This window comes from Typopeltis vanoorti, chromosome 10 (assembly GCF_054136105.1).
Source record: "Typopeltis vanoorti isolate ZY-2024b chromosome 10, IOZ_Tvanoo_1.0, whole genome shotgun sequence".
NCBI lineage: Eukaryota > Metazoa > Arthropoda > Arachnida > Uropygi > Thelyphonidae > Typopeltis > Typopeltis vanoorti.
Genome location: NC_143558.1, coordinates 14,342,736 through 14,355,194, shown reverse-complemented (window position 1 = coordinate 14,355,194; position 12,459 = coordinate 14,342,736). Strand labels below are relative to the sequence as shown.

The 12,459-nt window shown below is 35.0% G+C and overlaps 1 protein-coding gene across 3 annotated transcripts in view; it reads left to right on the top strand.

The window, feature by feature from the left end:
- Window positions 1-12,459, top strand: part of LOC150102179 (heterogeneous nuclear ribonucleoprotein U-like protein 1) — a 323,967-nt gene that overhangs the window by 158,526 nt on the left and 152,982 nt on the right. The window lies entirely within an intron of this gene.

Below are 12,459 nucleotides of genomic sequence, written 5' to 3'. Positions count from 1 at the left end.
TTTAAATCACAGCAAAACATTTATTGATTTTGTTCAAAAACTTTTAATAAATATGGGAGATGTCTAAATTCGTGGTCATTTATATTTTTCTTTAATAAAAGTAAGTATTGTTGGAAAGTTTTTATTGAACTTAATGTGAATTATATTTTTATCTCTACCTTGTAAATCTACCTTGTAAATTGCTTAATTTCGTACAGAAATCTACTAAAAATGATAAGTGTAACAACTCATCTTTAATCACTTAATTGTGGATAAATATCCCATTTTTCATCAAGAAAATTTGTTATATCGTTAATTAATACAAGAAATCTTTCTAAAAATTGACTTCTGCTGAGCCAGCGAACATTATTGTACAATAGAAGTTCCCTATCATCATCTACCTGTAATTTAAATAACCGCCATTGCAGGGCTTTTCTTGAACAGAATTTACAATTTTAAATGTAATATCCAAAACATCTTTTGTGTTTGATCTTTTACTACACAGTACTTGTTGGTGAATAATACAGTGTTACGTTAAAAAATCTGGATATTTGTCATCGTTTTTACATAATGAAATGAAGCCTGATTTATTACCTATCATTACAGGAGCACCCATCAGTAGTAATAGACACAAGTTTAAAAAGCGGAAGTTTGTGTTGCTTCACAAATTCATCAAATGCCAAAAAAATGTCTTCTCCCCTAGTGTCCTTCTCAATAATGGTATAATTTTCAAAGTTCTTATTTACTTGAATAATCTTGAAATACCATGCGAATAAATACCATTAACTGAACAATATCAGTGAAGTCGTTTGATTCATCAAATTGTAATGAAAACGCAACACACCGGTGAACATCTGACGTTAACCTGCCCTGGAAACTTTTCTCCGACAATTGGAACACTTCCTTTCGGCAATTTGAAACCTTGTTTGCGGCCTAGAAGCAGTCTCTTTCTCTCTCTAGCGACATCTCGAACCGAGAAGCTCCTTTCTGGAAGCGGGGAAACTCCTCTCTCAAGCAACGTCGATCCAGGCAGTCTCTCTGACGTGACTCTGGACTGGGCGGCCTCCTCTCTGACAGCAATTCTGGAACCGGGACCCCCCCCCCCCCCCCTTCTGCTTGCTTCAGTCCCTTTTTATTAGGCTCCTCTCAGACCTCACATTTAGTTTGGTAACCCCAAAGAATCGGTATGAGTCTTTCATCATAAGTTTCAAGTTTGACAAGCCTTTTGTTCTCCTCCTCTTTATTTTGATTGTAAGTTGCTGGCCATTGGAAAGTTGTTTGAACTCTTTCTGACTGACTTCGGAGATGTTTACACTTAGAGCCTGCAAGCCTTTCTCATACATACAAGTTTCAATAACAATCTTTCTAATGCCGCCATGTACAGCTTCGGCGACAAAAACATTGCCTTTGTTTTTAACACTCTAACGTATTCTTATTAAAGCAGTATATACAGTTAGCTTCAAAAGAGTTATTTACAAAAACATCTAATACAAACTATACCGAAACAAACAAAGTTTATTTTTTTTAAATATATTCACATGGGAGACTTAATCTAAGTAAAAAATCGATGTAATGTGCTTTGGAATATTTAATATTTAAGTTACAATCAAGTTTTTACGCTTTGCTTATAATCGTATTCACTCGGCTCGCTGTTTGACTTTACTGATCCAAATTAATTTATTTACCCGGACTTATAAGAAAATTACTGATTTGACAATTATAATGAAAAATAAATAAACAATAGCAATACACTTACAGCGAATTAAAAATAATGCAAAATAATGATAAATCAAATATATTTTCAGTTTGAATTAAATTTGTGGGGTACTTAAGGGTCAAAGCTGTATAACTGAGAGGATACCTCCACATTGCCTTTAAAGGAATGCAGAGAACAGTTATACAGCTTTGACTCTTAAGCTCCCCAGAATTTATCATGGGGTGCTTAAGGGTCATTGGACATTAGGGCTTCTGACATAATGTCCAATCCTCACATTCTTATGGTGCACCCTGTTGGGTATCTGCTTGGATACTGAACGAACGAGGATGGGCTGGAAATTTGGGATTTAGCCAATCGAATTGTATTCTTATTGGTTAAACCAAAATAAAAATGATGGTACAACATGACAAAATTTCATGCCGGCTGGGGCTTTGTCCGGTTATACAAGGCCCCCGTTGTTTTCGCTAGGGAAACAGGGCGAACAACGAAAAGTCAGCTACTGAAACAAATCTGAAAAAACACCCCCAACTCAACATCACTAGAGTTAAAGATCGGTACAATCAACACAAGAAGCCTGAATGGCAAAGAAATGGAGCTAGCTGAGGAATTAGATAAGTACCAGATCGACATAATACGGGTGACTGAAACAAAAAAGACCAAACTGGTGAGATCTTCCTGAGCAATAAATACAAAATGTTATATTCAGGCAATGACAATCAAGGAAAAGAAGGAGTAGCCATAGTATTCAACACAAAATACGAGGCTAATCTTTTTGAATGGCAGTCAGTCTCGTGTAGAGTAATGTGGGCAAATATGAGAATGGGGAACTGGACAATGAGACTTATTTGTGCTTATGGTCCCACAGAAGGTTCTACTAAGGTAGAAGTGGAGGAATTTTTTGAGGCTTTAGAAAAAGCAACTGACACAATGAAAAAGGAAAAGTTGGTCCTTGTTGGGGATCTAAATAGCAGAGTAGGAAATGATTGCGAGACATACAAAAATATTTTGGGAAAATTTGGAGAAAAGAGCAAAGCTAATAATAATGGCAAATATCTGTTGGATTTCTGTTCAGGACATGGACTGGTTATTACTAACACCATGTTCCAACATAAAAATGTGCACAAATTCACATGGAGAGAAGAGGCAAGGAATAAGAAAAGTCTCATTGACTATGTTATTGTTGATGTTTTCTCCCTGGTGCAGGACACCAGAGTATACAGAGGATTTGAATTTGGAAGTGATCACTATTTAGTATTGAGCAGGATAAAATTGAATTTCATATTGAAAAGAATAACATGTAAGAAAGTTTTAAAGCGAATAAAAGTTGAGCAGCTCTCAGATTTGAACTGTAGACTAAAATTCACAAAGATTATTCAAGAAAAAATGAAACAGTTTGAGAACAGGAATCAAACCTTGGAGCTTCAGTGGCAAGCCTTGCAGAAAGCCCTGAATGATTCAGCTAGAAAGGCATGTGGTGAAGTTGTCTGCAAGAATAGAAAAATTAGAACTTCATGGTGGACACAGGAAGTTAAAGAGGCAGTGAAGGAAAAGAAGAAAGCATATCAAAAGTTCCTGGCAAATAATTCAGCTTGTGCTCTTAGAGAACACAGAGACAAATGCAAGAATGCTAAACACTGTGTAAAACTAGCTAAACAAAAGTTATGGGAGGACTTTGGCAAGTATATAGAAAATAAATATCAAGAAGGTGGCAAAATATTCTGGAGGTTGTTGAAGAAGCATAGGAATGGAGGAAAGAGTGCTGTAAAAGGAGTTAGAGATGATAAAGGTGACATGAAAATGGGAGAAAAGATATCCTTGAAGTATGGAGTAATTACTTTGAAAAACTGCTAAGTGAAACAAGCAGTAGTGACAGCACAGTGGTAAAAAAACACTGACCAAGCATGCAGTCAGGAATACATATCCATACTTGAAGTAGAAAGTGCCATCAAAAGCTTGAAATGTGGAAAGGCAGCAGGAGTAGATGATATTCGACCAGAAATGCTGAAATATGGTGGTATAAGAGTCTTACAGTGGCTGCATTGCATAGTTCAGAAAGCCTGGACAGAGGGACGAATTCCCGATGATTGGAGTAGAGCTCTCATGGTACCCATATATAAAAAGGGAAATAAAACTGAATGTGAGAATTACAGAGGTATTTCCCTACTGAGTGTTCCTGGCAAGATTTATGCAAGTATATTTGAGAAACGGTTGAGAAGAATTGTGGAAGAAAAGCTTGGTGAAGAACAAGCTGGATTCAGGCCAAATAGAGGCTGTCAGGATCAGATCTTCACTTTACGACAAATAGTTGAGAAAGCATGGGAATATAACAAAGATCTGTATTTAAGTTTTGTTGATTTGGAAAAGGCATATGACAAGGTGCCAAGAGAGAAGCTATTCAATATGCTGCAGTTATATGGTGTCAATGGGGCATTATATCAAGCAATACTTAGTCTTTATTTGAGTTGTAAGTCGGCAGTTAAAATTGAAGGAAGTACAGGAAGATGGTTTCATGTTAAATCTGGTGTGAGACAAGGATGTACATTATCCCCTCTGTTATTCATGGATCACATTATGAAGGAAAGTGGTATAAACATGATATCAAAATTGGAGATATTAATGTCAGCTCTTTGCTTTATGCAGATGATGTTATTCTTCTAAATAAATCCGCTACAAGTCTGCAAGATTCTCTGACTAAATTGAATAACTGTTGTTACAGATGTGGTATGAAGGTCAGCAATAAAAAGACAAAAATAATGAAAATGGGCAGAATCATTGAAAATGTCAACTGAGAATGGAGAACCTGTGGAACAAGTAAAACATTTCAGCTACTTAGGCATGATTTTTAGTGAAGATGGTAAATTAAATATAGAAATAGACAAGAGAATCAGCAAAGCTAGTATGGTGGGAAGTCAATTGAATAAATTCATATGGAATAAGAGAGAAATTAGTCGGAACACTAAATTAGCTGTATACAAGACAGTGTTCAAATCAGTTTTAACTTATGGTTCTGAGAGCTGGGTCAGAAGTAAAACCGCAGATATGAGAGTCCTGAGAAAGATTATATAGGTGTGAACAGATAGCATCAATGGCAATAACATATTAAAAATGAGGATATTAGGGAAGAACTTGACATTGTCAGCATCCAGGAATGTGTTAGCAGAGCTAATCTCTGGTGGTATTATCACTTAAACAGAATGGGCAAAGAAAGATTAGCAAAACAAGTGTTCTCTGACAGGTTGGCAGCAAAACGACCCAGAGGAAGACCAAGATATAGGTGGTTTGATACAGTACAAAGTGCCTTAGACAATAGAAATATAAGATCTGATAATGTTGGAGTCTTCACAAGTAACAGACTGATTTGGAGGAAAATTGTAGATAGGAAGTTAGTAATGATGTAATTTTTTTCATTAATACTATCATATCCTGTACACCCCTTGAGGGTACATGTCAGGAATTTGATGATGATGATTAAATTTGTAAGGAGGAATACACAAGAGATCGATCACGATTGACTGGTTGAACACTCCTGCTATAAATACTTTTTTTCTCTGATTATTGCCTGAATATAGCATTTGTATTTCTTGCTTAGAAAGATCTCGTCTGTTTTTGTTTTCCTTGTTTCAACCACAAAGTTTAATTTCTTTTCTATTGGCGGTTCGTATGTTGACGGTGTCAATTTCGAACTCTTATGATGTTGGGTTTGGATATCTTGGAATTGGTTCTCAGAGCTGACTTTTCACTCCTCTTCCCTGGTGATAGGAATGGGGTGGGGGGGGGTCTTGTTTAACCATGCAGTGCCACAGCTGGCTTGAAATTCTGTCATGTTGTACCATCAGTCTGCATTATGGTTGAAGCCAGTAAGAATATAATTTGGTCGGCAAAATTTGGAATGCTAGCCAATCCAGTATCTTTGTAGATACTGGTTAGGGTGAGAGAAGGTAAGGAGTGGATATTAGGTCACACACCCTTGTCACTTGAGCTCTCCATATCCCCTAAAAGGCTATGGAAGTCTCTAAACAGTTATAATGCTTTTACCCTTAAGCACTTTGCCATTGTTTCAGTTGTTATTTAATTTATAGAAACCTGGAGACTTGCAGTACGTTATTTGCATAAAGCAAAGGAGAAGTTTGAGATATCCAATTTTATATCTAGTTTAATGCCACTTTCTTTCATAGCTATCCATCGTATGTTGCGCTTTTGTGCAGGCTTACATATTTTACTGCGTAAGCTTCCGTAACCAATAATCCTGCAGAATAGGTTGGTTGTTCCTTATTCCTGGTTGCATCCCATGTCTGTTGAGGCATGTGTTCACAGGGCTGGTTTGCCTGCTTTGCGGGAGGAAAAACCCCAGGATAAATGGGGAAAACCCTGCCGTCCACTGCTAACTTGGCTATGGCTGAGGAAGATCCTTAAGCTCCTCACGTCATTGACAGGAATCAAACCTAGGACGCTCCTTCCCCAGGCATATGGTTGCGAAGAGCATAGCCACTCGGCTAACTGCTTGGGCTGGCGATCCATATAAGATGATAAATAAGAATTGAAATAGCATGCACTCAATTCTAACTAGTGGCTTATAATTTAAGATAGATCTACAACACTTAAATACATAATGATATTCTTGTTATATTCCCACTATTTCTCAACTATATGTCTAAGATGAAAATCTGATCTTCGCCATAACACTTAGCACAGAAATACCTCTCTAATTCTCAGAATCAGTTTCATTTCCCTTTTTTATAGATAAGAACTATGAGACTACTCCAGTTATCTGCAATTCAACTTACTAACCAGCTCTCCTGAATTATGCAGTGTTGCCAGCCACTGCAAAATTTTATTCCTCTATATTTGCACATTTCTGGTTGAATACAATCTGCTCCAGCTGCCTAGCCACATTTAGACATTTGATAGCATTTTCTACCCGAAGTGTTGATGTGTACTCCTGTTTGCATTGCTTTTTAATGCTTTCTTGTTCTATTATTGCTTCTTTCATTTAACAGTATTTCAAGGTAATTACTCTAGCATATCTTTTTCTTCAATATTTGTGTCACTTTAACATCTGATTACTTTTACAGTACTCTTGCCTCCATTTATAAGCTTTTTCAATAGCCTCTGGAACATTTTGCTGCCTTGTTTTACACATACCTCAGTTCTTATATGTTTCTCTGCATTCTTTCTTCTGCTAACTTATTTGCTAGGAACATATGGTATGCTTTTTTTTTCTTTTCCGGAACTGCTTCTTTAACTTCTTGTGTCACCATGGTGTTCTTATTTTTTTATCTTTGCAGACATCACTATAATACCTCTCTAACTGAATCAATGTTTTCTTCACTTTGCCACTGACACTGCAATATTTGGTTCTTTTTTAGAAAATGTCTAATTTTTTTTCCCCTTGAATAATGCTTGTACAGTATTGAACAAATTAATCCAAACACTCACATTTTAAAGAAAAATTTTAATTTTGCAAAAAAATAAGTACAAAAATTATACTCCCACTTTACCTTATATGTAGTCCTCTGTTCCTGATAAGTTCATTAATTCGCTTATATGTAGTCCTCTGTTCCTGATAAGTTCATTAATTCGCTTAGGCATGGACTCTAGGAATGTAAAACATATTTTTCTTATTTCTGCATCTCGAAATCATACTTTTATAATGGATTCTGTTAAATTATCCTTTGTATCACAATTTAATTTTCCAAGTCTTTTTCACTATGGCCCACAAATCTATTGGGTTAATGTTAGGAGAATTTCCTGCCCACAGAAGCAATTGGATGTTGTGATTTTTTGATAAATTCTTATTTTTTTTCCTGGAGAAAGATCCTGTTGGAAGATGAGTTCTTTGTCTTTCTGAATCTGTGGGACCACCCTTTCTCCAATAGTCAAATGTATTAAGTCAAAAGTCACTTTTCATTATAGCATCAACAGGCACAGAGGATCCTGGACTATCTTGTGTAAAATAACCCCAGAACATCTTTTTAGGTGCTTGTTGATTTGCGAACATAGGGTACTCACTCTCCTTGGACAAAGAAATGGTTCTCATCTGAGAATATGGCCTTCTTTCACTTCTCAACAGTTATTCTTTGTATGTACACTTTTACCTACTGAAGCTTCTTTTTCTGCATAGCCTTCATCAACAGTTGTTTCTTTTTTGGTCTGTTGGCAGTCCTCCCAGCTTCAGCAATCTTCGATTGACTGTGATGTTAAAAAGATTAATCCCACTAACTGCCAAGTCTGTTTAAGTGTACAGCAGTCAACTTTGGATTCATTTTGCTTTTTTGTAACTAGTAAAGAATCTTGAATAAGTTAGTTTTGCTTTTTTGCCCACATTTTCTTTTTCTATCAGGATGAAAGGTATTTGTCTCCATAAACCTCCTTGCATTAACAGTACCCAAACCAACACCACACTCATTAGCAAATTTGTCATTGAGTGCTGTGAAAGAGTATATATTTTTGAATGCTTTCTTGGAGATGTATCTATTTTATAGCTACACAAGATGACTAAAACATGAATGTCAACTTGTTTAGCTATTAAAAAACATCATAGACAGTAAAAACACACAGCAGTCAACCAAAATAGTGAACTAAAAAAAACTCAAACCAAAACTAAAAAAATTCAGCTTGTTCAGATTAATTTGTTCGCTATTGTATAGTCAAGTCGGTAATTTGCCTGTAAAAGCTATTCAACTTTAATTCTTAAAAACTTTAAAACTTTCTTAGATATTATTTTCTTTGATGTGATATTCATTTTTATCTTACTTAAAACTAAGTGATGATCAATTTCAAGTTCTCTGTATACTCTTGTATCCTGAACCCAGCATGAAGATATATCACTGCCATGAATAACATAACTTACTGAGTTTTTTTAAATCTTCTCTTCCTGTGCATTTGTACATATCTTTATGCAAGAATGCAGTGTTAGTAATAACTAGTCTGTATCCTGAGCAGAAATCTTGGAGGTACTTATCATTATCTTTTCTCTGAATTTTTCCACGTGCACCAAACTTTGTTTTTTTTTTCTTTATGTTAGCAGTTCTAACGATTCTAAAAATTCCTTCATATCTTCCTTAGGAGAACCTTTTATGGAACGATCGGTACAAATTGGTTTCATTGTCCATTTCTGCATTTTTAAGTTTGCCTATAAAACTTTACTTGACACCATCTTCCGATCAAGAAGTTCATCTTAGTGTTTGGAGAGAAGGAAAAAAAAATAATCTGTTACACAAGCCTGAAATTCTTTTCCATGATCATTATTGCCCGAATAGGACATCTTATATTTAGGTGAGATCTTACTAAATAATAAATGCAGATGTAATATTTAGGCAATAATGTTTGTGGAAGGAAGAAATTGCAATAGCATTCAACACCAAACATGAAGATAATTTCATGCATAAATTATTAATATCATTTTCAGGCTTGTGTAATAATTTTTTTCCCCTATATTGTGAACCAAATGTGAGGAAAAAATCTGTTACACATAAGAAATAAGATTGCACACAAGGTGGATATTATTTTTAGGTCACAGTTAAGTGAATTACAAGTACAGGCGCTGAAGGAAGGGAACAAATTCGTTTGTATTTACAGACACTAGGATGGTATGTGGAAAAGGCATACTATTCATATTCCTTGATGGTCAATGGAATCTAACCACTGCAGGATAGTCCCTTGTGAAAGTAATAGCTTCTGATCCATAATTAAGTTTTGGACAAGCGAATGGTTACAGCAGTGTTTCCCAAACTGGCCTGTGGATCCCTGGGGGTCCAGGAGTAATTCAAAGGGGATCTGTGGGATAGTTTATTTTCATTAAACTTTATCTTATCATGTTGCTCGCACATGGCCTAATTGATATGTTCATATTCTTCTGAATATCTCCATTTATAACAGTATTGCATTGTCATAAATGACATATTTAGTGTTGTAAAATTGTAATCTATTACTTCATCTTTATGATATGTAAAATATAAAAAATTTCCATTGTGGATTTTATGAGGGCTGCGGTGAATTAACATTCGCTGTAGGGGGTATGCGACATCAAAAAGGTTGGTAAACATTGGTATAGAGTAACAGTAATCTGTACCCATCCCCCTTCAGATACACACCAAGTTTTCTCTTAGTTAATGAATCTGCATAAGGAGAATGAGTCCTAGGAGCTCAGCATAGTTGCAGCTGAAGTAATATTAATTTGCCTCAACTTTAATTCTGAGTTCTGCTGCAAATGTATGTTTCTTCCAAAAGAGAATGGAAAGTTTTTTTCTAATAAAAACCAAAACTCATTAGGGAATGTCTATGAAGTTCGATGACACGTAATTAATTTCAGTTTCTTCCAAGACTTTCATCTTACAGGAATTGGAGAATATGATAAGAGGACCTATAATCAAAGGAGGAATGTAGCAAAAAGCATTACACTTGAGACTGATCCACTCAGTAACATGCTTTTCTTAACAGCATTACTGAGAAAGCATTTTTTCCTCTCAAAATGAAAGGTTCAGCAAAAATAAGATTTTAATGAGATCAGGGCAGCATCATCTTAGTCCATGGTTACGAAGGTTGATATATCATATCCTGAAGATGACGCATCCTCAATCATAAATGATTTTTTTCCCTCATGTCAAAGAAAGTTCATACTAGATGTTTATGATTCAGGAATATATCCCTGGGTTTCTAAGAAAGCATCATTGAGTATTGAGGTGGGAGAAACGTATTGCTCTCTTTATCCTTCCTTTCTTCATAAATACATTGAGGGTGGTGGCCTTACTAAGCTTGCTCTCCTCACCTTAACTATAGCACTGGTGATATAGTTAAGCAATGTATAATAATTACATTGGTTTATAATAGTATACATTGTTAATTATAATTATAATACATAATGTAAATAATAGTATTATAATGTATTATAATTATATTATAATATAATATAATTATAATACATTGGTTAACTATAGCACCAGGGCCTCTTCCATTCGAGTATACACCAGGAAAGTGCAGGCCATCCAACAGATAGTATATGGGGCTAAATCTGTTGCAGCCAACTCTCAGCAAAATTTCTATTTTTCTTTTTTTTACCCAAAGACCAACTCTCTCTATGGATATATTACCAGGTTCTTGTGGCTTGTCATGTTTTGGTAACTCCAAAAGATCTTCCTGTTCATTTTGAAAAAACATGAAATGTATTATTGAAATGTTAAATGTATTCATGACTTATTTTTTTTAACAGTATCAACAACACGAAACAAATTATTTTTATTAAAAAAAAAGATGTTTTATTAACTTGGTTATATTTTGCTGAATTTCAAATCAGCATCATCAGAACACAACACAGCATGTGCAAATGACAGATTGCATTGTTTCACTTACTGTCGCATACAAATGCTGTGTTGTGCTCTGATGATGCTGATTTGAAATTCAGCAAAATTGTATTGTTTCACTTACTCTGTCGTGTACACGTGCTGTTTTGTGCTCTGATGGTGCTGATTTTGAAATTCAGCAAACTATAAGCAAGTTAATAAAACATTTTTTTTATAAGAATAGTTTGTTCGGTGTTGTTAATACAATTAAAAAGTAAGTCATGGAACAAGGATGTATGTTCTTCAAAATCTGATGAATGAAGAGACTGGCCTTGCAGATCATACCTCTAAATAGTGCTTTGGAAGAGAACTAGTCTTATTATACATAAGTAGATTTCTTATGAAATGGCTTTACAAAGAAAGCTGGAAAATATTATATCAACCTAATGTGAACATGACCAATGATTTATATGTATCTTCCTTATGGGAAATAGTATTCCTCAACTTTGTTTATGATTTCTAGTTTTTAATTTTGCCCGTCGTTACCTTGCTAAAATACTAATGATGCATTGTTGAATTTGTTGTATCAATATAAAATGGAAGAGAAGGCATATACGTATATATATGTATGCCATTCTGTTCCATTTTATATTGAGTATGTCTATGATGGAAGAAGATTTTATGCCAACAGATAGTTAATTTGTATGCACCTATCTATATTAATTTTGGTTTTTAAGGACTCATATGTGGTATTCTTGTACTTGCAAGAACATTTGACACTGTCACATGGCAAGTGCATCCGAGGATGACTGATAATAGATTAGTCAGATGAATGAATGGTGGCCTGAACAGTACTAGCAGACTGGTTGTCCAAGAAATACCAGCAGCATTGTTCAACATGACTAGTGTATTATATTATATGTTCATACACTGGAGGTTCAATATGATAGTATGTTGTTGACAGTGACCTTCGGTAATGAGTTTGTTGATTCTGTGGAAGTTTGTTAGTAACAATAATATGCTTCTTCTCCCCCTTTCATGGTATTAAGCTTAACGGTCTGTTCTAGTCTCATCACTTATATATTTGGGACCATTATCCTGTTTATTAATAGGGGATCAGTATCCAAAAGAGAAAGGCAATGCATTCCTTAGGCTTTGCTGTGTATGTTAAAGATATGGTCTGTAAGTTGTTTAAACATTTTTAACAGGAGTGCTAGCTATCTGTCTTCAGGAGTAAATTTGATGACAAAAGACAGCAAAGGTTACTAGTACAATCATTAGATGCAGATTGTTTGGAAATACAGAGGTGGAATGAATGCGGCACTGTAAGATGGAGTGGCTAGTTCCAGGAGAATTTGAAAATCCTGAAAAAGAAGAATAGACATATCAGTATTTTTTTTTTAAGCTATATTTTTAATTTTTATAAACTTTAATTTATCTGCTTAACTTTTTTTTTTTTTTAATCATACAGCACTTTTCACTGCT